This window comes from Nomascus leucogenys, chromosome X (genome assembly GCF_006542625.1).
Source record: "Nomascus leucogenys isolate Asia chromosome X, Asia_NLE_v1, whole genome shotgun sequence".
NCBI classification, from domain to species: Eukaryota; Metazoa; Chordata; class Mammalia; order Primates; family Hylobatidae; genus Nomascus; species Nomascus leucogenys.
Window position 1 is genome coordinate 64173481 of NC_044406.1, and position 26422 is coordinate 64199902.

General features: G+C 39.9%; 1 protein-coding gene and 1 non-coding gene across 2 annotated transcripts in view; both read right to left on the minus strand.

Moving 5' to 3' along the window:
• Nucleotides 1–26422, minus strand: part of HDAC8 (histone deacetylase 8) — a 241477-nt gene that overhangs the window by 44557 nt on the left and 170498 nt on the right. The window lies entirely within an intron of this gene.
• Nucleotides 3164–3354, minus strand: LOC115833493. Its single transcript, XR_004028920.1, has one exon. It is a non-coding gene; the product is annotated as a U2 spliceosomal RNA (small nuclear RNA).

The window sequence follows — 26422 nt, forward strand, 5'->3', positions numbered from 1 at the left end:
CCCATTAACTCGTCATTTAGCATTAGGTATATCTCCTAATGCTGTCCCTCCCCCCTCCCCCCACCCCACAACAGTCCCCGGAGTGTGATGTTCCCCTTCCTGTGTCCATGAGTTCTCATTGTTCAATTCCCACCTATGAGTGAGAACATGCGGTGTTTGGTTTTTTGTCCTTGTGACAGTTTGCTGAGAATGATGTTTTCCAGTTTCATCCATGGCCCTACAAAGGACATGTACACCATGGAATACTATTTTGCTATTATTATTCAGAGGTAGGGTTTCACTCTGTCACCCAGGCTGGAGTGCAGTGGTACAATCATAGCTCACTGCAGCCTCAAACTGCTGGGCTCAAGCACTCCTCTCGCCTCAGCTTCCCAAGTAACTAAAACTACAGGTGCATACCAACATGCCCACCTAATTTTTAAAAAAAGTTTTTGTAGAGATGGGGGTCTTGCTATGTTGCCCAGGCTGGTCTTGAACTCCTGGGCTCAAGTGATCCTCCTGCCTTGGCCTCCCAAAGCACTAGGATTACAGGCATGAGCCACTGCACCTGGCCTGCTAGGTGAGTACTAAGGGTTTTAAAAATGTATTCTGAGGCTGGGTACCATGTCTCATGCCTGCAATCCCAGCACTTTGGGAGGCTGAGGCGGGCGCATCACTTGAGGTCAGGAGTTCAAGACCAACCTGGGCAACATGGTGAAACCCCATCTATACAAAAAATACAAAAATTAGCCGGGTGCAGTAGCACACGCCTGTAGTCCCAACTGCTTAGGAGACTGAGGCGGGAGAATCGCTTGAGCCCGGGAGGCGGAGGTTGCAGTGAGCCAAGATCATGTCATTGCACTACAGCCTGGGTGACAGGAGTGAAACCCTGTCTCAAAAAAAAAAAATGTATTCTGGATACAAGTCCTTTATATATGATTTGCAAATATTTTGATTCACAAATTTTTTTTCCCCATTCTGTGAGTTGTCTTTTACTTTCTTTTCTTTTTCTTTTCTTTCCTTTTTTTTTGGAGACAGGGTCTTACTTTGTCATCTGGGCGGGAGGGCAGTGGTGTGATCACAGCTTGTTGCAGCCTTGACCTCCTGGGCTCAAACAGTTCCCATCCCACCCTCTCCACCTACTGCCTCCCAAGTAGCTGGGACCACAGGCATGCACCACCACACCCAGCTAATTTTTAAAATTTTTGTAGAGACGGGGGTCCCATTAAGTTGCCCAGGTTGGTCTCAATTGAACTCCTGGACTCAAGTGATCCTCCTGCCTTGGCCTCCCAAAGTGCTGGGATTATAGGCGTAAGCCACTGTGCCCAGCCTGTTGTGATTTCTTTATCTGGTTTTGGTATAAAGGTAGAACTGGCTTCATAGTTGGGAAGTTTTATTTGTCAGTGTTCTCCAGAGAAAGAGAACAAATAAGATATCCCTCTCTCTCTCTCACTCTCTAGAAATATATGTAAAAATAAATATCTAGATGAATAAATCTATCATTTATCTACATAAAATAGATTTATTGTGAGGAACTGGCTCATGCAATTATGGAGGCTGAGAAGACTTTTGACCTGCCATCTGCAAAGTGGAGTCCCAGGACAGCTGGTTGCATAGCTCTAGTCTGAGTCTGAGGGCTTGAGAACCAGGAGAAATGATGGTGTAAGTTCTAGTCCAAGTCCAAAGGCCTGAGAACCAGAGGGCTGATGGTGTAAATCCCAGTCCTAGGGCAGGAGAAAACTGAAATCTTAGCTCAAGCAGTCATTGAGAGATGGGAGAGGAGGAGTGGGGAGGAAAGGGAAGGGAGGGAAGAGAAGGGAAGGGGGGAAGAGAGAGAGATAATTCTTCCTTCACCTTTTGTTCTATTCAGGCCCTCAACAGATTGGATGATGCCAACCCATACTAAGAAGGAAAATCTTCTTGATTTAATCTACTAATCTAAATGGTAATCTCTTCTGGAAACACCCTCACACATACAACCAGAAATAATGTTTAACCAGGTATCTGAGCATTTTTGTGGCCCAATAAAGTTGACAAATAAAATCAACCATTATTGGTATCAATCAGTAGAATTGACTAGTGAAACCATATGTGCCTGGGGTTTTCTTTGTGGGAATTCAAAAAATTATTAATTCAATCTCTTTTACTTGGTTTAGGTCTATTCAGATATTCCGTTCCATTTTTTCTTGTTAGTTTTGGTATTGTGTGTCTTTCTAGGAATATTTTCATTACATCTAGGTTATAAAATTTGTTGGCATACAGTTGCTCATAGTATTCCTTTATGCTCTTTTTTTTTTTTTGAGACGAGGTCTCACCATGTTGCCCAGGCTAGTTTCGAACTTCTGGACTCAAGCAATCCTCACGCCTTGGCCTCCCAAAGTTCTGGGATCACAGGTGTGAGACGCTGTGCCTGGCTCTTTATGCTCCTTTTTATTTCTCTAAGGTGGGTAGTAATATCTCCACTGTCATTCCTGATTTTCATAATTTGAGACATTTTTTTCTTAAGACTACCTAAAGTTTTGTAATTTTGCTGAGCTTTGCAAAGAACCAACTTTCGATTTCACCTAATTTCTCTATTGTTTTTCTATTCTTTATTTCAGTTCTTCTTGCTCTAATTTTTATTTTTAATTTATTTAGTTTTTTGAGACAGAGTCTCGCTCTGTCGCCCAGAGCTGGAGTGCAGTGGCGCAATCTTGGCTCACTGCAACCTCCATCTCCCAGGTTCAAGTGATTCTCCTGCCTCAGCCTCCTGAGTACCTGGGACTACAGGAGCACGCCACCATGGCTGGCTGATTTTTGTATTTTTAGCAGAGACAGGGTTTCACCATGTTGGCCAGGCTGGTCTCAAACTCCTGACTTCAGGTGATCCACCCGCCTTGGCTTCCCAAAGTACTGGGATTACAGGTGTGAGCCACCATGCCCCACTTAATTTTTATTATTTCTTTTCCTCTGCTTGCTTTGGGTTTAGTTTGCTCTTCTCTGTTTTCTTAAGATGAAAGATTAAGTTATTAATTTGTAATCTTTCTTATTTTTAAGCAGACCTTTGCAGTTACAAATTTCCCTCTGAGTACTGCATTCATTGCACTCCATAAGTTTTGGCATGTTTTGTTTTTGTTTTCATTCATCTCGGAGTATTTTCTAACTTTCTTTGTGATTTCTTTTCTTTTAATTTTTTTTTTATTGGGAGGGGTGCACCATTTCTGGAGGTACTGCAATACAAGGTTGATGCATGGAGTGGAGGAAACTAGTTCTTATTCTGTCTCCCTGCTCCAAAAATCCATTTAATGTATTGTCCTCAGATAGAGGATGTATCAGATATTAAACTGATAAGGACAGATACTACACTTGAACTTAGCCAAAAGGCCATGAAGCAACGTGATTTCTTCTTCAACCTTTTGTATTAGGAGTGTGCTGTTTAATTCCCACATATTTATGAATTACCCAAATCTCCTTCTTTTATTGATTTCTAATTTCATTCCTTTTCATCTAATTTAATTCCAAAGTACTTTGTATGATTTCAATCCTTTTAAATTTACTGAGACTTCGTTTGTAATTTAACTTATGTTCTGTCCTAGAAAATGTTCCACGTGCACTTGAAAAGAATGTATATTCTGCTCTAGCTGGTTTATCACGTTGTCCAAATCTATTTCCTTGTTGATCTTCTCTCTAGGTGTTCTATTTATTATTGAAAATGGGGTATTGACATCTCCAACTATTATTGTTAAATTTCTTATTTCTCTTTTTCACTTCTTTAGTTTTTGTTGCATATGTTTTGGTGCTCTGTGGTTAGGTGACATATATTTATAATTTTGTCTATTAGTATAGCCACACCAGCTCTCTTTTTGTTACCGTATGCATGCTATATCTTTTGCCATCCTTTTACTTCCAACCTACGTGTGCCTTTGAATTTAAAGTATTTCTTTTATGAACAACATATAGTTGAATTATGTTTTTAAAATCCATTTGACCAATCTCTAATTTTTAATTGGAGTGTTTAACCATTTACATTTAATATAATTACTGATAAGGCATAGTCTATGTATGCCACATTGCTACTTGTTCTCCATGTCTTAAGCTTTTTTGTTCCTCGATTCCTCCATTACTGCATTCTTTTTTTATTAAATAGATATCTTCCAGCGTACCATTTTAATTTTCTTGTTAGTTTACATATATAAAAATGTATTACATACATGTATAAATGTGTGTATATATATATGTATGTGTGTATATATATGTATATGTATATTTATTTTCTTAGTGGTTGCCTGAATATTATAATTAACATCTTAACTTTTAACAATACAGTTTGGATTAATATCAACTTCATTTCAATAGTATATGTTATGGTTTGGATATGGTTTGTTTATCCCCACCAAAACTCATTTAAAACTTGATCCACAATGTGGCAGTGTTGGGAGATGGGCCTAGTTGGAGTTGTTTGGGTCATGAGAGAAGATTCCTCATGAATGGCTTGGTGCCATTCTCATGGTAGTGAGTTCTCACTCTGGCAAAACTGGATTAGTTCTTGCAGAAATGGATTAGTTCAGATTTTGCCTCTTTGCATGTGCCTTCCTACTCTTTGACCTTTTGCCATGTTGTGACACAGGACCAAAGCCCTTACCAGAGGCCAAGTTAATGCCAGCACCGTGCTTCTTGAACTTCCTAGCTTCCAGAACCATGAGCTAAATAAACCTCTTATTTATAAATGACCCAGCCTGAGGTATTCTGTTATAGCAACACACAATGGCCTAAGTACATAAATACTTTGTTCCCATATAGCTCCATTTTCATGCCTCTCCTTTGTGTTGTTAATGTCACACAAATTATATCTTCATACATTGTGCACTTATCAAAGTGGATTTATTGCTTTATGCAGCTGTGTTTTAAATCATATATAGAAGAAAAGAGTTCCAAAGAAAAATATATTTGTACTTTGATATTTACTTATGTAGTGACCCTTACTGGTGGTCTTTATTTCTTTATGTGGATTCAAGTTGCTGTCTAGTGTCCTTTCATTTCAGCCTGAAGGATTCCCTTCAGTATTTTTTTTTTTTTTTTTTTTTGAGATCAGTCTTGTTGCCAAGGCTGGAGTGCAATGGCACAATATCGGATCATTGCAACCTCCACCTCCAGGGTTCAAGCAATTCTCCTGCCTGAGCCTCCCGAGTAGCTGGGATTACAGGCACCCACCACCATGCCTGGCTAATTTTTGTATTTTTAGTAGAGACAGGGTTTTGCCATGTTGGCCAGGCTGGTTTTGAACTCCTGACTTCAGGTGATCCACCCACCTTGGCCTCCCAAAGTGTTGTGATTACAGCTGTGAGCCACTATGCCCGGCCACCATTTAGTTATTTTTAATATAATTTCTATTTATTGATATTTATTGATATTGATGAGACATGTCATACATTCCTTTAAATTTTGGTACATATTTAAAATAACTAATTTAAAGTCCTTGTCTAGTAATTCCAATGTTTGGATGTCCTCAGTGACAGTTTATGTTGATTAATATTTTTTCCTATGTATTCACCATTTCTTGTTTCTTTGCATATCTTACAAGTTTTGTTAAAAATTGAACGTTTAAAATTATATAATGTGGTAACTGGAAAACAAATTGTCCCTCTCCCCAGAGTTTTGTTGTTGTTGCTGCTGGTGTTTATTTGTTTAGTGGTTTTCTTTTTTTTTTTTTTTTGAGACAGAGTCTCACTCTGTCACCCAGGCTGGAGTGCAGCGGCGTGATCTCGGCTCACCACAACCTCCACTTTCTGGGTTCAAGCAATTCTCCTGCCTCAGCCTCCCAAGTAGCTAGGATTACAGGCATGCACCATGACACCTGGCTAATTTTCTTTTGTATTTTCAGTAGAGACGGGGTTTCGCCGTATTGGCTAGGCTGGTCTCAAACTCCTGACCTCAAGTGATCCACCTGCCTCGGCCTCTCAAAGTGCTGGGATTACAACCATGAGCCACCACACCTGGCCTGTTTAGTGGCTTTTCTAAATTAATTCTGCAAAGTCTGGATTCTTTGTCATGTGGGGTCACAGAAGTCTCTGCTTGGTTAGGTTAGTCATCAGCTAACGATTGTACAGAGATTTGCTTAAATTCATGGAGCCAGTAAGTCTCCCAGTCTTTACCAAGGTGCTCTGTGTGTGTGTTGGGTGCAACTTTGCCTTAGCACTTCACTTGTACAGAGCTTGAAGTTCAGCCATAGGTGAGAACTTTGGCCTTTCTTAGGTGTTTTCTGAGCATGTGCACAGCCTTGGGAATGCATATCGTCCTGTGCATATGCACAGCCTTTTAGATTCTCAGGTATTTGTTGGAGGTTTTCGAATGGACATCTCATTCCCCAGCATTTACTTAAGCTTTTTGGTTAGCTTAATGTTCACCGCAACTGTTATCTATTACCATAGGCAGCTGTAAAGTTAATCATTTGTCTCTAATTATTTTTGACAAATACCCCAAGGAAAAAGTTTTTCACACTGAGCACACTCTTGAATCATGCCTAATAAAAAAAGCCTTGCAAGTGGGGTCTTTCAAGGAACCAATAGACAGGCCAAATATTAATTGTTCAGAAATGAGGCTTGGAAGGAGCTCCAACATTCTAGTCCATATTCTGTTCCCTCTGGTGGCTGCCAGGCTGCTGGTTTTCACCATGATTGTAGGCTGTTGGTTTTCAAGGCTACCATTTCTACTTGGTTTTGTAAGTAAAGTTTTATTGGAACACAACTAATATTCATTTACATACTGTCTATGGCTGCTTTTGTGTACAACAGCAGAATTGAGTAGTTGGGACAGAAATCATATGGTCGGAAAAGCGTAAAATATTTATGGCCCAGCCCTTTATTCTAAAAGTTTGCTACTCCTACTCTAGACCAGTGCTGTTTAGTAGAAATATAATGTAAGCCACATATATAATTAAAAATGTTCTGAGTAGCCACAATAAAAATTAAAAAAACAAGCGAAATTATTTTAAAGAATGTTTTATTTAACCTAACATATTCAAAATATTATCAATTTGACATATAACCAATATAAAATTACTAATAAGATATTTCACATTTTCTTCTTACTAAGTCTTTAAAATCTGGCGTGTACTGAACATTTACAGCACATCTCAATTTGGACTAGCCACATTTCAAATGGTTACTAATCACTAGTGGCTACTGGTTACCATATTGGATAGCATAGCTCTAGATTCTTGGTGCTCAAAATGTGGTATCTGGTTTGGCAACATTATATCGCGCAGGAGCTTGCAAGAATGGCACAATCTCAAGCTTCAGCCTGGAGGAACTGAATCAGAATTTGCATTTAACATACCCTAGGTAATTCATATGCATATTAAACTTTGAGAAGTAGAGCTCTATACCATTTTGCTATACTACCTGTCTTTGGGATAAAGGCCCAATATACACAAGGCATTATTCTAATATAAAATATAACCCTCTGGTTGTCATTCTGTCATAGATCTTGGTGGAATTGTCTGAAAATGAATTAACCAAGATGACAGTGACAGTGTGCTAGGTGCTGTGCTAGGCACTGTGGGGTTTGCTGAGTTGAAGAGGACATGGTCTCTTCTTTCGGGGAACTCACAACTGCCCAAGGATGCCTGGAGAATAATACTCTGCATACGAAATCCAATCTTCTGCACTAAAATCCTCTAAACAACTTCTCCATCTCAAATGTAAATGTGGCAACCAGGCACTGGATTGCTCAAGCAGGCATTCAACTCAAGAGGTTCATGGGACAGAAACAAAACAGTTTCACTCCATTTGAAATTGGCTCACGGCAAAGGTCTGAAGCAAACACTCAAGCTTTAGGATATGAACTCAATGGGTCATTCTGAAAGGGTAGCAACCCTGTGTTTGTATAACAGGAAAGTTATAACATTCATCATGCTCAGATTCAGGAACTGTGCACTCAAGTCAAGAGAAATCTGACAGTCTGATTTCCAGGTTCCAGTGACTTGGAATAGAAATTCCTATTTAAAGCAAAGAAAATAAGAAATGAGGAAGTGCCAGTCCTTGTTTCTGTGTGTAGGTGTTGACAAGCTATTAAATCATTAGGCTGTCCCTTGCCAGAAGCAACAGAATAAATCTTGGAAGTTGACAAATGGTCAGCAGCTCTGTGTGTGCCTGCACACTCAGAAGCACACACAAAGGGCACACTGTTTCCCTTGGTTTATCTCCTGGCTGTGTAAATATTTCATCTGACATTTGGATTGGATTCTGAGCTAGTTTCCCACCAAGCTGATGGTTTTTTAATCTGCTTTCATCAGCCTACAATAAACTGTCTAACCTGTCTGCACAGTGCAGTGTACTCTGCCCACTGGCAAACAGAACAAATGGAACCAGGGGATCCCGACATACTTTTCTCAGATGTCTGAAGACGAGGAATTGCACCCAAGCTCTGCCCAAGCCAGAAACACAAGCTATGAGGCACTTGCCTCATCCTGTTATACCAGCACCCATGAGCCCTTCCTAGACTAGACCAGTGCCACCAGGAGGTCACAACACATAACTTGGGCCTGCCATCCTATTAAGACAGATCTTTGGCTCAGCACAAATATGCCACTGCCAAAGATGAGGGTGGCTGTAATCTCATTCACTCTAGGTTGTATTCATGCTGGCTTCCTTTCAGTTTCAGATGCGTTCCCTCAGTTGTCCAAATGTAGGAAATGCTGTGATAACCCAAACCACAAATTACTGGCTCAGAAAGCTCCTATGCAGTAATAAAAATAAAGGAAGTACTGATACATGCTGCAACATGGATGACCCTTTAAAACATTCGGTTAAATGAAAGAAGCCAGTGATAAAAGACCACATATTGTAGGATTCCATTCATATGAAATGTTCAGAATAGCAAATCTATAGAGACAGAAAGTAGATTGGTTGTTTCCAGGGGGTGGGGGGAGAGGAGATTGATTGCTAGTGAGCATGGGATTTCTTTTAGGGGGGATAATAACATACCAGAATTAGGTAGTGGTAATGGTTGCATAACTTTGTGAATATACTAAAACCCACCGAATTGCACACTTTAAATGGGTGAATTTTGTGATATGAGAATTATATCTTGCTAAAGTTGTTTAAAAACAATTGAGTTATTAGATGATTTTTCCCTCTCCCCCTAAAAAAGCTCCCATAGATCAATCTTCTCAGCCTTGCTATTTTGTATTCTACTTATAGGAGAAGGATGTAAAAGAAAGGCATACAAGCTGGTCCTAGGAAAGCTATAGGATCAGAAGGGTCTACCCAGTCTACTGCTACAGTCCTCTATCATTCATTCAGTTATTCATTCACCAAAAGTCTGCTATGTACTAGGCACTGGGGATACAGCATTAAGAAACTCTGCCCTATTAGGAGCTTATGATAATGATGTTTCTAACATTGACCCTGAGATCCCCAGATTCATGAATTGCCTTCTGAATCATCAAAGATTAAAATGTATAATTGCATTAATTGTACAGTGTTATTTGTATTCTGGTTTTTTGAAATTGGGAATTCATGGATTTATGGATGATACACCTCTCTAAATTTTCTATACCTGACGTATAAACTATATTGGATAATTTACACTAATAGTAAAGCAAAATATTTAAAGAACAAGGCAGGATACAAACTTACTGTTTCCCCAAGGAAGTTTCCCCAAGATGTTGTAAGCAAGAATTCTTGACAAAAATAGCCAAACCATGTACTTTGAGGTTTCCTTCTTCACAAAGAATTGCTTTTGTGAATCCACAGGCTTTATTAACAGGTAGTTTTGGCTGGGCACAGTGGCTCACGCCTGTAATCCCAGCACTTTGGGAGGCCGAGGCGGGCAGATCACAAGGTCAGGAGATCGAGACCACCCTGGCTAACACAGTGAAACCCCATCTCTACTAAAAACACAAAGAATTAGCCGGGCATGATGGTGGGCACCTGTAGTCCCAGCTAGTCGGGAGGCTGAGGCAGGAGAATGGTGTGAACCCGGGAGGCGGAGCTTGCAGTGAGCAGAGATCACGCCACTGCACTCCAGCCTGGGTAACAGAGTGAGACGCCGTCTCAAAAAAAAAAAAAAGAGGTAGCCTTTTCCTCTTTGTCTCAGTGTAGATAAAGACATATATCTGCTGGTATACTTCTGGCATCAGTGTGGGGAAAGCTGGCACAAACAAACTCAATAGTTCATTTTTTCAGGCAGTGTGTTAGATGGAGAAATAAAATAACATTTGATTTTTGGAGTCAGGCAGGCCTGAGTTCAAATCCTAGCTCACATTTTAAATTCAGGCCTGCATCATCTCTTAACAGCTTCTGAGTTGCTCTTCCTATCTCCAGTCATGTCCCTCTCAAATTCATCCTTTACACAGCAGCCTAAGGAAACTCAAAAATACAAAATGGATCTTGTTACTCCCTTACTGTAAAAGTTTTAGGGACACCACAACTTTGGTAGGAGGGTCTAAGCTATCTAGCATGACTAATAAAGAGTTGGCTCCACAGCTTGGCCTCCAAACACCTCTCTAGCTGCATCTCTTACCATTTTCCACCTTACAATTTTTACACAATTGTTTGTAGTTGCACACAGACAGAAACCCACATGTATCCACTCTACTCAGGCTGTTATGCTTTGCTGGAATCACTTTCCACCCTTCTGTGCCTGGTTAACTTTTGAATCATTCTTGCATTGGGGTGGAGGTTACAACCAGCTGGTAAGAGGATAGACTCTAGAGCCAGACACCAGGGCAAATAAGGGCCCCAATTTAGCCTGCCTGCCCTAACTTTGGAGGCTAGATTAAAGGTAGTTGAGGAGATACTGACAATAATTGCAAAAAGTCTGTTACATTCTAGCATAAACTACTTTAAAACCATTGTATTGAAAAAGTTTGAGTAAGTAATATATGTATTTAGTTAAAAATTCCAAAGGCAGAAAAGGATATTTTGTAAAAGAATAAGTCCTTGCTGTGTCCTAGATACCCAGTTCCCTTACCAGTGTTTTTGTAACTCTTTCAAGAGACAGACTGCATATGTAAGCATAAAAATATCATTTTAATACAATAAGAAAACACATTGTATACAGTGTCCTGTAATTCCCTTTTCATTTAGATACCTTATCTTGGAGATTCTTTCACATGTATTATATGTAGCCAATCTTCTACTGGTAAACATTTACATTGTTTTTCAACTTTTACAAAGCTATTTCTTAGGACCTCTTCTACTATTCTTGCAGAGCTCTTGCTCACTAGAAAGAAAATTCTTTTTTTTTTTTCCAAAAATCTCAGTTACTTTACATTCTTTTCCATTAAAAATTGCATTTATTGTGATTTTGTTTTTTATATACAAAGTTAATACATTTCATTTGTAGGAAACTTGGAAAAGGCTGGGTGCAGTGGCTCATGCCTGTAATCCCAGCACTTTGGGAGGCCGAGGCAGGAGGATCACTTGAGGCCACCAGTTTTAGATCACCTGGGCACCACAGCAAGATCTTGTCTCTACAAAAAAATTAAAAAATTAACCAGGCATGGTGGTACATGCCTGTAGTCTCATCTGCTTGGGAGGCTGAGGCAAGAGGATAACTTGAGCCCAGGAGTTCGAGGCTACAGTGAGCTATGATCACGCCACTGCACCCCAGCCTGTCTGCAGAGTAAGACCTCATCTCAAAACCAAAACCAAAACCAAAAAACAAGTAGACAAAAAACTTGGAAAATAAAAAAGCACAAAGAAAAAAGATCACCCATATTTCCAACACTGGTTAACATTTTGATGAATGTCTTTCTAGTATTTTTTATATTCACATATCTACACTTTACAAAAGGTCTACTCTCAAATTTGAGGGGGAAATATGTGATAAGACATAGTAAAAAAGAATAATAGCTTACCACGTTTTGGTCAGTAGTGTACCTTAAATGCATTATTCCATTTAATCCACACAACAATCCTATGAAATATATACTGTTCTCCTCATTTTACAGATAGAGAAACCGAGGCACAAAGAATTGCTGAGTCACACAGTTTGGGGAGTAACACAGCTGGGATTTGAAGTTAGATTTATCAGACCCCAAGTCACACTCTTACTCACTGTACTCTGCCGCCTCTGCCAGGTCCACAGTGTCTAGTAAAATTGAAAAGGCACAGACCTCATGATCCAGCAATTCCATTTGCAGGTCTGTGTTCTACAGAAACTTGGCACATGTGCCCACGGACCAAGTGTAAGAATGCTCATTGCAATGGACTGTGGTGGTAAAAAATTAGGACCAATCCAAATGTCCATAAAGATGTGGACGGTTAAATAAAACACAGAATATCCACAGGATGAGATACTATAAAGCAGTTTAATGGCCTGAAATGGATGTATGTGGGTAGATCTTAGAAACAACATTGAATGTCTCTTCACTGAATAAAACAAAAAAAGGAGAAAAAATATTGAATGAAAAAAGCAGATTGCAAAACAATATGTACAGTATGGTACTGTTTGTCCCAATTAAAAAAAAATCATTCCCCCCAAATTCCAAATCTTGTTTCTGATCACGGTGAAAATGAACTGGAAAGATACACATCAAATTCATGACAATGGATGCCTTGGGGGCACTGGGAGAGGAATAGGACTGGGAGTGAAGGACATAGGATATTCAACTTATCTATGATTTTTTTTAAAGGATTTAAAGATAAGATAAAATCTTAACACATTTTAATTCTGAATGGTGGGAATAAGTGTGTTTGTTATATTCTCTGTTACTATGCTATATTTAAAAAATAGTACCAGCTAATGTTTACAGAGCACTTATGAACCAGGTACAGTTCTAAGCATTTCATGTGGATCAATTCATTAAATCCTAACAAGCATCCTATGAGGCAGGTACTATATTAGCTCCATGACAGATGAGGAACCTAACAGATAAGACACAGGTTAAATAACTTCCCTGCATCACACAGCTAGTAAGTGGTGAAGCTGGACTCCAAATCTGGGTGTATCCGGCTTCAGGAACCCTGCCTTTACCCTGTGTCATCTCTACTCTTCGGAACATTCTCAAAATCTAAACAAAACAGCACAAAGCCAAGTCCCTAAATGCTGAGGGAATGCGAAGTGGAGGAATGAACACAACTGTGCAGTTGTTGCCCTGATTGCCACCTTCTCTTTCTATTTGCTATATTAGCCTGAGGGCTCCATTCTGGAGCTGAACTAGCTCTAGTTCAGAGTAGAACAGCGGGGACCTCTCTTTCTTGAGGGAATCAAAACCAAAAACTCTACTCTTCCTCAAAAACAAAAGAAAACAAAACAAAATAATAGGCAGAGCACAATGAGCTAGGCCCCACTGGGGATATTAAAGGGCACACACTCAATTTAAGCCTGCGTGTGAACTGGAGTTCCCATGGGTTAGCTAAGCCTAGTTCTTTGGCTACAAATGGTTGGGGCAGGGAGAAGCTGGCAGCCATGTAGGGTAGAAACGTGAGACTTGGAGGAAAGAGGGAAATCCTTTGGCTTCCTCCAGTGGCTGCTCCTCTCCCTGCAGAAGGATGTGCTATCTCGTGCTTAAGGAGTTTAGTAGTGGGAGGAAAGGGAAAGATGGAGGCCAGCAGGGCGGGTTTCTGTAGCTCTCTTCCTGCTATAGCCTCTGGTTTCAGTAGAGTAATTCCCTCACTCTGTGCCATCATCATCAAAGCAGCTCCCAGGCTCCAAGTAAATAACAGACAGGAAAACACTGGGGTGGCAAAAGAGGTTTTGTAGGGTAGTGGTGAAGCGCTCAGACTCCAGAGCCACCCTGCCTGGGTCTGAATCCTAGCTCTGCCACTTATTCATTCTGTCAACTTGGGCAAGCCATTTATGAAATAGGGATAACAATAGTTGTTGTGTTGTGAGGATACAGATAAATAATGCATCTAAAGCACTTAAAACAGTGCCAGGCACATAGTAATCACTCCATGAGTGCTTGTAGTACTTCTTCTTTCTGAGTACCTGCTTGTTTCCAGGGACTGTGGTAGGAATTAGGGATGGAGGGGAGGATCAGACAGTTTTTGCCCTTGAATTTAGTATAGTTGAGGAGACAGATGAGTAAATGAATTACAATACAATATAATAAGGTCTCAAGTTAACTATATGTGTCAGATATTATAGGATCGCAGGGAAAGGAGTGATAAACTATGGAGGGGAGGGGTGGCCAGGGAGGACTTCACAGACAGATGACATGGGGATTGGAATTTGAAGGAAGAGTAGGACTTCATCCAGCAGGCAAGTAGGAGGAAGGACATTCCTAGTAGAAGAAGTACCTTGGTCAAAGGCATAGTGGAATCAGGGTTTAGGGCAGGAGCAGGGATAGCATAGTGGGAAAAATAGATTAGGGCCCAATCTAGAACGATCTTGTGTTCTCCGCTAAGAATTTTAGACCTATAAGTTCTGGGAGGGTGTGTGTGTGTGTGTGTGTGTGTGTGTGTGTGTGTGTGTATTTGAAGCAGGTAGATAACATGATTAAAGTTGAACTGTTAAAAAATAACTGATATGAAGGATGGATTATGGGTGGAAGACTGGAGGGATACCAGTCGAGATGCGCTGATCCCCCAAGTCCCACCCCCAACTCCTCCCTCAGTGGTCCCTTTATCAATCAACCATTCACCCACTTGCCCAAGAAAGAACCTTGGGGTCTTTGATAAGCCTTTGCTCTCCTTCACTCCTATATCTACTTCATCAACAAGCCTTCTTGGTCTACCTCCAAAATGCATCTAGAATCTAGAGGACCACAAAGGCCTCCTAACTGGCCTTTCTAGTTCTCTTGGTATCTCTCTGTAATCCTTTGTCTATACAAATGCCACAGTGATTACACACACACACACACATACACACACACATTGCTATGGAATGAATTGTGTGTCTTCCTACCCCAATTCACACGTTGAAGCCCTAACCCCTAATGTGGCTGTATTTGGAGCAAAGAAGTAATTAAGGTTAAATAAGGTCATGGTGAAGGGGGTAGCTGATCTGATAAAATTAGTGTCCTTATAAGAAGAGACACCAGAGAGATCTCTTGAGTTTTCTCTCTGCAAACACACCAAGGAAAGGCCATGTGAGAATGTGGCAGGAAGGTGGCTGACTGCAAGCCATGAGGTGCACCCTCACAAGAAACTGACCATGCTGGTGCCTTGATCTTGGACTTCCAGCCTCCAGAATTGTGAGAAAATAAATTTCTGTTGTTTAAACCACCAGGTTTATGGTATTTTGTTATGGCTGCCTGAGCTGACTAATACAATTAGTTTTAGCTACATTATTAATACTTGTTTATGCACTGTCTTGTGTAATTTTTCTCTAATTGGTTGTCAGGTGCAGCTTTTGCCTTTCCACTAGTCTTTAAGTTCCTAGAAGTCATGGATCATGCCTCTTAAATCACCAGAAGCACCTAAACCAAGTCAGGCACACAGTGGTAGGCAATAAATGCTTATGAAAGGAATGGACACAACTGCAAAGGGAGACACACTGAGCATTCATAGCTAAAAAAGGATACTGAGTCTCTGGAGTTGGTGTTAGCTTTGTCACAGATATCCTAAGTGTCTCTAAACAAATTAGCATCTTCAGCTGTGTTGTTTCTTGCCTCCATTATGGAGTTTTGGTGAGGCTTAAATATGATCCGGTATTTTCAAAGGCTTTGTGAGGAAGCAGAGAGCCTAGGTTTTTGAGTCAGCAAGATCTGGGTTCAAAATATGGCTTTCTCACTTACTAGCCCTGATAAGAGCACTGACCTTATGAGAGGTGCTTTGTACACACAGAAGCATTCAATCTTCACAGCCACCCTGCAAGGTGGATAATGAGGATCGCCATTTTAGGGATGAGGAAACTGAGCTTCTGAGAGACTGGGGAAATTACTCAAGATCACACTTCTAGTTAAAGGATCAGAACCCCAAATTGTTTGGCTCAGAAGCTCATGTTCTTTTTACCCTGCCACAGGCTCCAAAAGAGAACAAAGCTTAACCTCTAGGAAGAATGACTTCCTATACTGGATTTAACAAGATCCCATGTTCTAGGGACAAAAGTTCTTGGCTTTCTTCAGGGAGACAGGAAGCTGCCACCCTAATATTTAAGTAATATAGGACCAGTCGGAATCAGGTTTTCAAAAGGGACCATGACCCAAAAGGAGATTATGAGCTATTTTACCAGGCTGAGGGTACCACAGGGGGCAGGGATATGGATGCCTTATATTTTATTATTTTTTTAATTGACAATAACTATACATATTTATGGGTACAGTGTGATATTTCTTTTTTCCCTTAATTTTTTTAATTTTTAATTTTTATGGGTACATAGCATGTACACATATTTATGGAGTACATGAGATATTTTGATACAGGCATACATGTGTAATAATCACATTAGGGTAAATGGGGTATCCATCACCTCAAACATTCATCATGTCTTTGTGTTATGAACATTCCAGTTGTACTCCCTCAGTTGTTCTAAAATGTACAACAAATCATTGCTGACTATAGTCACCCTGTTGGCTAATTTGATAGCCAGATCTTATTCATTGCCTCTAACTATATTTTTGTACCCATTAACAGTGTGATATTTTGATACATGTATATAATGTATAATGATCAAATCAGGATAATTATCATATCAAACATTTATTATATTTCTTTCTGTTGAGAACATTCAAAATTCACTCTTCTAGCTATTTGAAAATATATAAGAAATTGTTGTTAATTACAGTCACCCTATAGTGTGTAGCTATTTTATTTACTTCAGGCACACTGAACCTAGCATTGTGCTTGGCTCAAGGAAGCACTCAATGACTATTTGTGGAATGATAATTTCCCAGTGTAGCTCAGAGGATGAAAGACATTACATTCTGTGGCCTGGTATAGTGGCCACCAGAAAAGTGTAGCTATAGAGATTAGGCCTGAAAGAGCCAGTCACATAGCTGCCAAGATTTGGAACTGAAGAATTATATTTTTAATATGTTTTAGAGTCACAATGAAACAAGATTCCCTGATGGGAATTTTCCCAAAGACTGGATCCAGACACCCAATAAAAGGGTTACAAGTGTACTTGCATATAATTTGCAAATGGTTTATGTCTAACTGCATTCTCTGTCATCTATTCCCTGGTGATTTTCAAGGCAAAAATTTATCGTTACCCTAAAGGTTATTGCATAATTTATAAAAATAATAAAAGTTTATCTTCTCTTCCTTAAAAAACAGAACAGGCAGTACCATATTTTGCTGTCAAGGCTGTTCAGCACAGACAACTCATATCTTTATTATTGCCATAGAAAATGTTTGATCAATCACATTTAGGCTGTACTATAAAATTTAAAATGTGAGGTGTACCTGTATTAGCCAGTATCACTAAAGTTCCTTGGACATCAACTCCTATGTCATCAACATGAGGACTGTCCCGTTCAAATGGCACTTATCTGGGTTTCAGTGATGTAGAGGCCCTCCATGTAGGAATCTGTGTTACTGAGGACTCAAAGCAAGAGCAGTTTTCCCCACTTCTCAGAAACACAGTTAAGGCCCAGTGGCAGAGTCACTCTTCACAAGAGTAGGGGAGGCTGGGGTGACAGAAAGCAGAACTGTGAATACCCATTCCTAACTCACAGGCAGAAGTTTTGCTTTGTAAGCTGATCCCTGACAGTGCAGTAATTTATAAATGGAAAGAGATAGGGAACTCATCATTCAGTAAGCATTTATTGAGGGCCTGCTATATGTGCAAGGCACTAGATAAAGCATCACAGCTTAATAAGGAGAGCTTTCAAATGTATCAGGCCTTTTCTTGTCATTGCCTTAAAATATCATGTCCTGTATTTAAAAATGGCAACGTAATCATGAGGAAAAAATCCAAACTCAACATTAGTACAACTTATATTTGCCCTCTCAAGCGATGGTAAAAAGAACTCTCTAAATGCTTTAATGAGCTTTTGCACACACTGTTCCCTCTGCTTGGAATTCTCTTCCCCCTCTCCTGTCTGCCTGGTGAAATTCTACCCTCTCTTTAAGAAACAGCTCAAATATCATCTCCTTTGTGAACCCTTCTGACACCTCCTGAGCGAATTAATCATTCCCCTCTATACATTCACAAAGCTCTTTGCAAGGAACCTCTACTCTCACACTGTACCATAATTTTTTCTTTCTCACACTTTACCCTGAGCTCCATAAATCAGGGCACACCTCTGATTCATATTGGTATCCCCAGCACAACGCCTGCATATAGCAGTAGTCAGTAAATGATTGCTGAAATTCCCTGACCACTTTGAAAAAGAAATCTATTAATACATTACAGAGAACTTTACAGAAACTTAACAAGGCTTTGCACATAGTATGTGCTTAATAAAGGGCTGCTGACTTTGAACGCAGTAAAAATGGTGCATCTCTTAGGTCAAGTCTATATATAGCAATTCTTGCTAGTCCCTTCATGCCACAATAGTAGGTACCAACTCTACACAGACAGACATCCTTGTGATGTTTCAGGCACTGAATATTACACTTGCCCTAAACCATCCACCCCTGTCAGCTTACCAGGTGGCACAAATGTCTCACTATTAGTCACTTCTTGGGGTTAAGGCACTAGCTACAGAAGTGCCCTATTGGACTGCTTTCAGATGGAGGAAAAAATACACCAGAAGCCACCTGAAAGACTTCACATCTTTCAGAGGACCTGGAGATCATTCATGCCCCTCTCCTTCCAACTATAATCTGTACTCCAGAGAGAACTCAGAACACAGGAAAAGATCCCAAAAAGAGTCAATGTTGAGCACAATTCAAATGGTATCCTGTATTCAGAGTCGACAATACCTACTAGCTTAGAATTACACATTTGCTGTTTGTAAAAGTGCTGCGAGGCACAAATCTAAAGAGGGTAAAAAATGAGTAAACATTATTTATATCAAAGCACTAAAAAATTCCAAACTTTGGCATTTAATAGCAGCCATTTGAAAAATTCTACTATCTTTTCTCTGGATGTGGGAGAATAAAACCCTTTTTCTGTTCTGAAAAGAGATGTGTAGAAGGGAACTCATTTTGTAGTTTGAAAGTTCTACTTTTATTGGAAATACACCTATCTTGTAGTTCTTCAGCATATAATCACAAAAGACTTTTAAAAATTACTATTATTTTGGCTAACACAGGCACAAAATTGTCAATTAATACTATGTTAGCTAGAAACCAGTTGGGCAAATACCAGATTTCCTGGGCATTCTACTTAAGAGTAATGGAGATGATCTTTCCCAAATTTTCAAAATCCAGGAATGTTCTGTGACTCATTGATTGCTTAGGGAGTTCTTATTCAGCGTTGGTAGTTTAACAAATTAGGCAGAAGGTCAAAGCTAAAATCTGTTGAATTTAGTTGAAACAAAGGCTAGTCTTGCTTCCAAATCATTATTAGTACAATTTGAACAGTAAAATACTGGAGAGCCCAGAGGTAAGCAAAGTTTCTCAGTGTAATCCTCTTCTACCTCTGTTAGCTTGGGAGGCATGGGTGAGAGAGGGACAATGCCAACACAAACGGAATTGTACAGTGAAGAAAGAAAAGGAGGGCCAGAACAGTGGGTGAAAAGTTAACTTACTTCACTTAGACCACCATATTAAAACCAGATGTGCCTAAAATGTTGGATGAGGAAAAACTGGTGTTACTGATAGCGTGAACAAACCCTTTGTGCTTTCCTCCCAATACAGTATCATTACAGGGTGCCAGAGGTGTCATTTTCTTTCATTCCACATGTAGCACATTCTCAACTAGTTAAACCGTTTCTAATCTTATGTAATTAGATAGGTCTCGCTACATCCCTCAGTTGAAGGATTTTATGAGCTGCCTTGTTCTGTCTCCCTTTTGTGACAGCTTCTTTGGGGCTGGAAACTAACATTTGCTAACATTTCTTCCCTTCTGGCACCTGTCAGCTGGATGGACTCTGGGAAAAGGAGGATGGGGAGGGAAGGAATGTAACACCCCCCACTCCCCGATGCCCTGGTATTAGAGGCATCTTTGTCTCTACTTAGGGATTACTTTGTTCTGGAAAGTGCTGTTAAGCACACACTCAAAATAAACAATGGGCAGATGGATGAATGTAATGATGAAGTTCTTGTTTTTTTATTTAATTTCATCACAAATTTCGAGTTCCTTTGTTTACTAAATGTAGAGCCTAGGGGAGGTACTGACCAGAGGTAGAAGTCCTTTAATATGGCCCAAGGTTGACCCACCCCGCAAAGTGGATGGGGCTTGGCTCTTTGATCTTCCTAGTCCGGTTACTCTGTGCAGAGCCCCGCCACTGGGTACAGAGACTCCAGCATGACTGCCTTCTCCTTACTTCAGAGCAGAGTTGTGGGGAGTCATCAGATATCTGACATCAGAATCAAAGGCTGTATAAACATAAGGGCTTTTACTTCAATGCAGAAATAATAATGGCATTTTGGAATTGAGAGTTTTTCCTTCAAAAGGCTTTAAAGCAATCCCCCCACCAAGAGCTTTCTTAGGGTCATTTCTTGACCATTCTATGATGTCTTTGTGAGGTCGCTGACTGGCAAATTCTCTCCATGTGTAGACGGGGAAATCCAGAATTAAGGCCGATTTATGCTTCTATCCCTTGGGACTTGTGCATGATTGATTATATGCAGGGCCTGACCTCTCACCACAAAATTCTGTGGTTTTTGTCCAATAATGGTAAAAGACAACTGAAAGAGTGCAGTGTACAATAGAAATGGGTGAGTGACAGGGCCACCTGACGTCTCCTAGTACTTTACAGTTTATAAATCGCTTTCAGAGTTGCCCTTTCATGGATAGGCAGCGTACACTCCTATTTCACCAAAGCAACTGGACTGCGGAAATAAGAGCCAGGGTGCTGGCACAGTTATGGAGCCCTGAATTTCTCACGCTGGGGGCGGGGCAGTGCGTGGGTAAGCACTTTGCCTTCCAGGAATAGTACTGCTCTGAGACGCCTCTGTAGACTGCCTGGAACGAAGATTAAGCCCAGGGTTCTCTTTGCATTCCATTTAGCAGTTTGCTCATGCTTTCACTACAGATCAGTCTCAAGAATTCCTCTGCCAGCTGAGAATCTGAATGTTGCTTTGGCTGTAAGACAGTATCTTATTTATTCTCATAAATCCCCTCCTCCTCTTGTCCTTGATTATTTTCACCGTAAAATGGAAACAGGGGCAAATTATGTGAGCATTTGGGTGCTGGACTGCAGCCACCCTTGGCAATCTTTGTCAACCCTTGAGATTCTCACCAGCATCTACTAAAGAACAGTGACTCACCCAGAGTAACACATAGTCCCTCTTGCCTTTAAAAAAGGAGTTCCTCAAAAGTACTGCTAAAAAACAAAACAAAACAACTATAGTTCAAGGGGGGAAAAAAAAGTGCTAAGAGCAAAAGATTGATTTTAAACAAGGCCAGAAGATTTCGAAGAAGGAAAGGGTGATTATCTGCAAGTGAAAAAGTAGTTTGTACATTTTAGATTTCCTTTCCAGTTCCAAATTTGAGGCTTAAACATCTTTTGTCTGGGGGAAGTTAGGACATGAGGAAGTTAGGTTACCTCAGCTCCAGCTTCCTATTGGAAAATGCCCAGGAGCTCTGAACAGTTTGTTGCTCAGCACCCCTGGCCAGAGGGGTGGAAGGGAGACAAAAATTGGGAGGGAATAAAAGTGAGAGGCAGCTGGCCCAAATGCTGCCTAGCACTCTTCTCATTCTAGCCAGCTGTATAGACAGCTGTCCCTTTAATTTAACCCTTAGTCCATCCCCCAGGGACAAAGCTCATTTTGCATACTGAAGTCTCTTCTTAGCTATTGTGGTTGTTTTAAAGCACAGGGAAAATGTAGAGGTAAGGGAGGTTATGTGGGGAAAACTTGACAAAGAAAGTTTTTTCCCCCCTCAAAATGCGTACGCAAGGAAGAACTCATGAGGGCTACATACAGAGAGACAGGAATCACTGTAATCAAAGGCAGTCTGGAGGAGGAAGGACAGACTGCACAGACTTGAAGGACAGTTTTGCTTAAACTTCTATCTACATTCTCAAGGCTAATTGTGTAAATGGGAGTTTCTTATTCAAGAATGGCCATTTGTAGACGCAGTGGGTTTGTTTTTCTATATTTCCGGAGAGCCAATTCAGCAATACTTTCAAAGGCTCTATACAATAGAGAGGAGCTTAGTTACTCACTAACCTGGAGACTAGGAGTGTAAATATGCAAACTGTTTTCCCCTTAAGCAGACTTAAAATCAGAATCCTAGGGTGTTCAGGCGGGAAATGATTTTAATGTGTGTTCTAGTTAAACCTTGAAGAGGACCGAGGAGAAATTTGAGTGTGGGGAAGGGAAGTCAATTGCCCAAGGTCACACGAGCTAGTAGAAGATGCCATTAGAAAGAAACTAGGTATCTTTCTACCAGCCCAGTGGTTTCTGCCCACCCTCTCACTTCCCACCTTCAGATACCCCAAAATTTACCCACCATGGCAAAGTCTGTTGGTTTTTCCCCTGGCTATTTCAAGTGCTGTCCCATGACAATGTTGGCAGGCTCAGTGACTGAGCACACCCTTGATCATAAGAGAGGGCATGCTTTTTCCTGTACTCCTGACCTAGCTGGGGAAGAGCCATGCTGCTATCTGCAGCCTGCCTTTGGCTCAATGGGGTGTAATGGGGAAACCAGGGAGACTGTGTCTCTAAAGGCAACACTGCTGCTGTGAAGGGTTGTATCCTCTTAAAAGAGTTTTAAAAAATTTTTTCTTTCAAAAAAAGTTAATTATTTAAGTTGACAAAAGTATATATTTATGGTATATGATGTGATGTTTTAATATATACATACATTGTGAAAGGATTAAATCAAGCAAATTAACATATCCTTCAGGGCTGTGGGGAGGAGAGTGGGGAGATGTTGGTCAAAGGGAACAAAGTTCAGTTAGATGAGAGGAGTAAATTTTGGAAATGTACTGTACAGCACAATGACTATGGTTAATAATAATGTACTGGCTGGGCATGGTGGTGTGCGCCTTTAATCCCAGCTACTTGGGAGGTTGAGGTAGGAGGATCACTTGAGCTCAGAAGTTTGAGACCAGCCTTGACAACATAGTGAGACCTTATCTCAAATAACAACAACAACAAAAACAACAATAATAATGTACTATGTATGAAGCTGTTCTTGAATTGCTACAAAGAAATATCTGAGACTGGGTACTTTATAAAGAAAAGAGGTTTAATTAGCTCACAGTTTTGCAGGCTGCACTGGATGTATGGTGCCAGGCATCTGCTTAGCTTCTGATGAGGCCTCAGGAAGCTTACAATCATGGCAGAGGGCAAATGGGGGGCTGGCACATCACATGGTGAAAGTAGGAGCAAGAGTGATGGGGGGAGGTGCCACATACTTTCAAATAACCAGATCTCATGACTCACCATCACGAGGGTGGCATCAAAACATGAGGGATCTGCCCCCATGATCCAATCACCTCCTACTAGGCCCCATCTGCAACACTGGGGATTATAGTTCAACCTGAGATTTGAGTGAGGACAAATATTCAAACTATATCACACTGTATACTTGAAAATTGCTGAGAGTAGATTTTAAATGTTTTCCATTATAAGAGTCTTTATCTCTTCTGCAGCTCCTACTCTGAAAGTGTCAGAGAGTGTTCCTCTCCATTCTTCATTTAAAAATACATACAAAATCCTTAATATATGTAAATCATATTTATATGTAAATTCTACATGTAAAATACTTAATACATACATAAGTTATGAAGTCTAATAATAGAATAAGCACCCGTGAACTTACCATTGACCTTCAGCAATAGAACATGACCAGTGCCATTGATGCTCCCTGCACACTTCCCCCACCCTAGAGGTACCCTGCCTTTCTCCCACAGGAAGCCACTATTGAGAGTTTCTAAAAATCACTCCCTTGCATTTCTTTATAGTCTTCCCACATATACAAGTATCCTAAACAAGATACTGTTTAGTTTTGCTTGGTTTTGAACTGTAAATATTGGTATCACACTAAACTTCTTTTGCAGTTGTTTTTACACAAAATTATGTGTCTGAGAAACTTTCACATTGTTATTGGCATCAGTTCATTCATTTAAATTGTTTCATAGTATTTCATTGTGTCACCAGACCACAAATATCTGTTGTTTCTAGTTTTTTTGCTATTCTGAACAATGTTGCTATAAACTTTCTTTATAGTACACCTGTGCAAGTTTCTCAAGTCTATTTCTAGGGGTGGAATTAATGAGTTGTAAAGTATACACACGTTGAAATTTATTAGATAACGCCAAATTGTTTCCCAAGTTGGTTGTTTAATACATACTCCCATCAGAAGTCTTCACTAACTGCTCCACATCATCACTAACACTTAGTGTTGTTTAAATTACATTATTTTTTCCAATCCGGTGGATTAAAATGGAATCTCATGTTGTTGGTTTCTTTGGTCATTTATTGTGGTTTTAATTTACATTTCCCTGATTACCAAGGAGGTTGAGCATCTTTTCATGTTTCTTGGTCATTCAGGTTTCCTCTTCTGTGAAAGGCTTGTTCATATCTTTTACTTCCTTTTCTTCTGGATTATCTTTTTTGTTTGTTTGTTTTTTTGAGATGAGGTCTCCAATCTGTTGCCTAGGCTGGAGTACAGTGGTGCGATCATAGCTCACTGCAGTTGCAAACTCCTGGGCTTAAGTGATCCTTCCACCTCAGCCTCCTGAGTAGTTGGGACTACAGGCATGAGCCACCATGTTCTGATAATTTTTTTTCTTTTTTTTTTTTTTCGTAGAGATGAGGTTTCACTATGTTGATCAGGTTGGTCTCAAACTCTTGGCCTCAAGCAATCCTCCTGCCTCGACCGAGATCTCTAAGTGCTGGGATTATAGGTGGGAGCCACCATGTCTAGCGGGATTGTCTTTTTATGTATTGGTATATAGAAGTTTGTAGATTCTGAATGTCAGTTATATGAGTATTAAAGATGTTCTTCCACTTTGTGGCTTTTTCACTTTAGGGTTTTTTTTCTTTTTTTTCTTTCTTTTTTTTTGTGAACAGAGTCACTTCATTTTAAGGTAATTGAATTTATTACTCTCTTCTTTTATAGTTGGTACTTTATGTTTTTTTTTTTACAGAAATTATCCCCTATCCCAAGACTAGAGAAATTATCCTGTATCAGTATTTCTTTGTGAGTAGGGAAGTTACTAGCATTTGGGGCAGGACAAATAATATGGGGCTAGCTCTTACATCTCAGGACACCTAGCATCCCTAGACCCTGAGTACTAAATGCCTCTAGCACTATTCCTGTCATCATAACAATCTAACATATTCTATATATTTTCAAATGTTCTGTAGATGGTAGTACTGCAAGTTGAGAACAACTGAACTATGTTTTCTTCTAAAAGTATTTAATATACCTAGAATTGAGTTTTGTGTTTGGTGTGAGGTAGGAATCTAATTTTATTTTTTCTTTATGGATAACCATTTTTCCCCAACATGATTTAGTAAAGAATTCACTCTTTCCTTGACCGATCTGCAATGCTACCTGTCAGATATCAAATTTCCAAATAGGTATAGGTCTATTTTCAGGTTTTCTATTCTGTTCCATTAGCCTATTTGTCAACCTGTGCACCAATATTACACTGTTATAAATACTATAGCTGTATGATAAATCTTAATATCTGACAAGAATAAGTTACTGTTGCTCTTCAAGAATGCCTTGGCTTTTCTTGCACTCCCATGTCAATTTTAGAACCAGCTAGTCAAATTTCATAAAAATACCCTGTGGGATTTTTATTGGAATTACAATGGCTATATTGATTGATTCAGACTATATATTGATTGCAAAGGATATCTTTACAATACTGAGTCTCCCTAGCTGTGAACAAGACATAGCTCTCCATTTGTTTTTGTTTTTTAAAACTATTTTTTGTAGAGACAGAGTTTCACTTTGTTGCCTAGGCTAGTATCAGATTCCCGGCTTCAAGTGATTCTCCCACCTTGGCCTACCAAAGTGCTGGGATTATAGGCATGAAGACACTGTGCCTGGCCTCTCCATTTCAATAAAGTTTTATAATTTCTTCCTAGCACATTTTTGTTTGATTTATTCCCAGACACTTTATATTTTTAAACTGCATTTTTGATTTTTATTGCTGTTGTATAGAAATGAGACTTATCTCTTTACATTCTTTCTTAAATGTATATCAATCAGATCTTTTCACCTAGCTCCATCAAAACTGCTCTTGTCAAGGCTACCCATGACTACACTGTTGCTAAATCCAATGGTCAATTCTCAGTTGTCATCTGACTTGATTTCTCAGCAGCATATGACACAGCTGGCCACTCCCTCTTCCTTGAAACACTTTCTTCACAAGAGGACAACACACTCTTCTAATTTTCCTCTTACCTCATTGGTTATTCTCTCCTAGTCTTCTTTGCTAGTTCTTCCTCATTTCTCCAACATTTTAATGTTGGACTGTCCTAGGGATCAGTCTCTAGATATCTTCTCTTCTCTTGCTATACATACTTCTTTGGTGATCTCATCCATACTC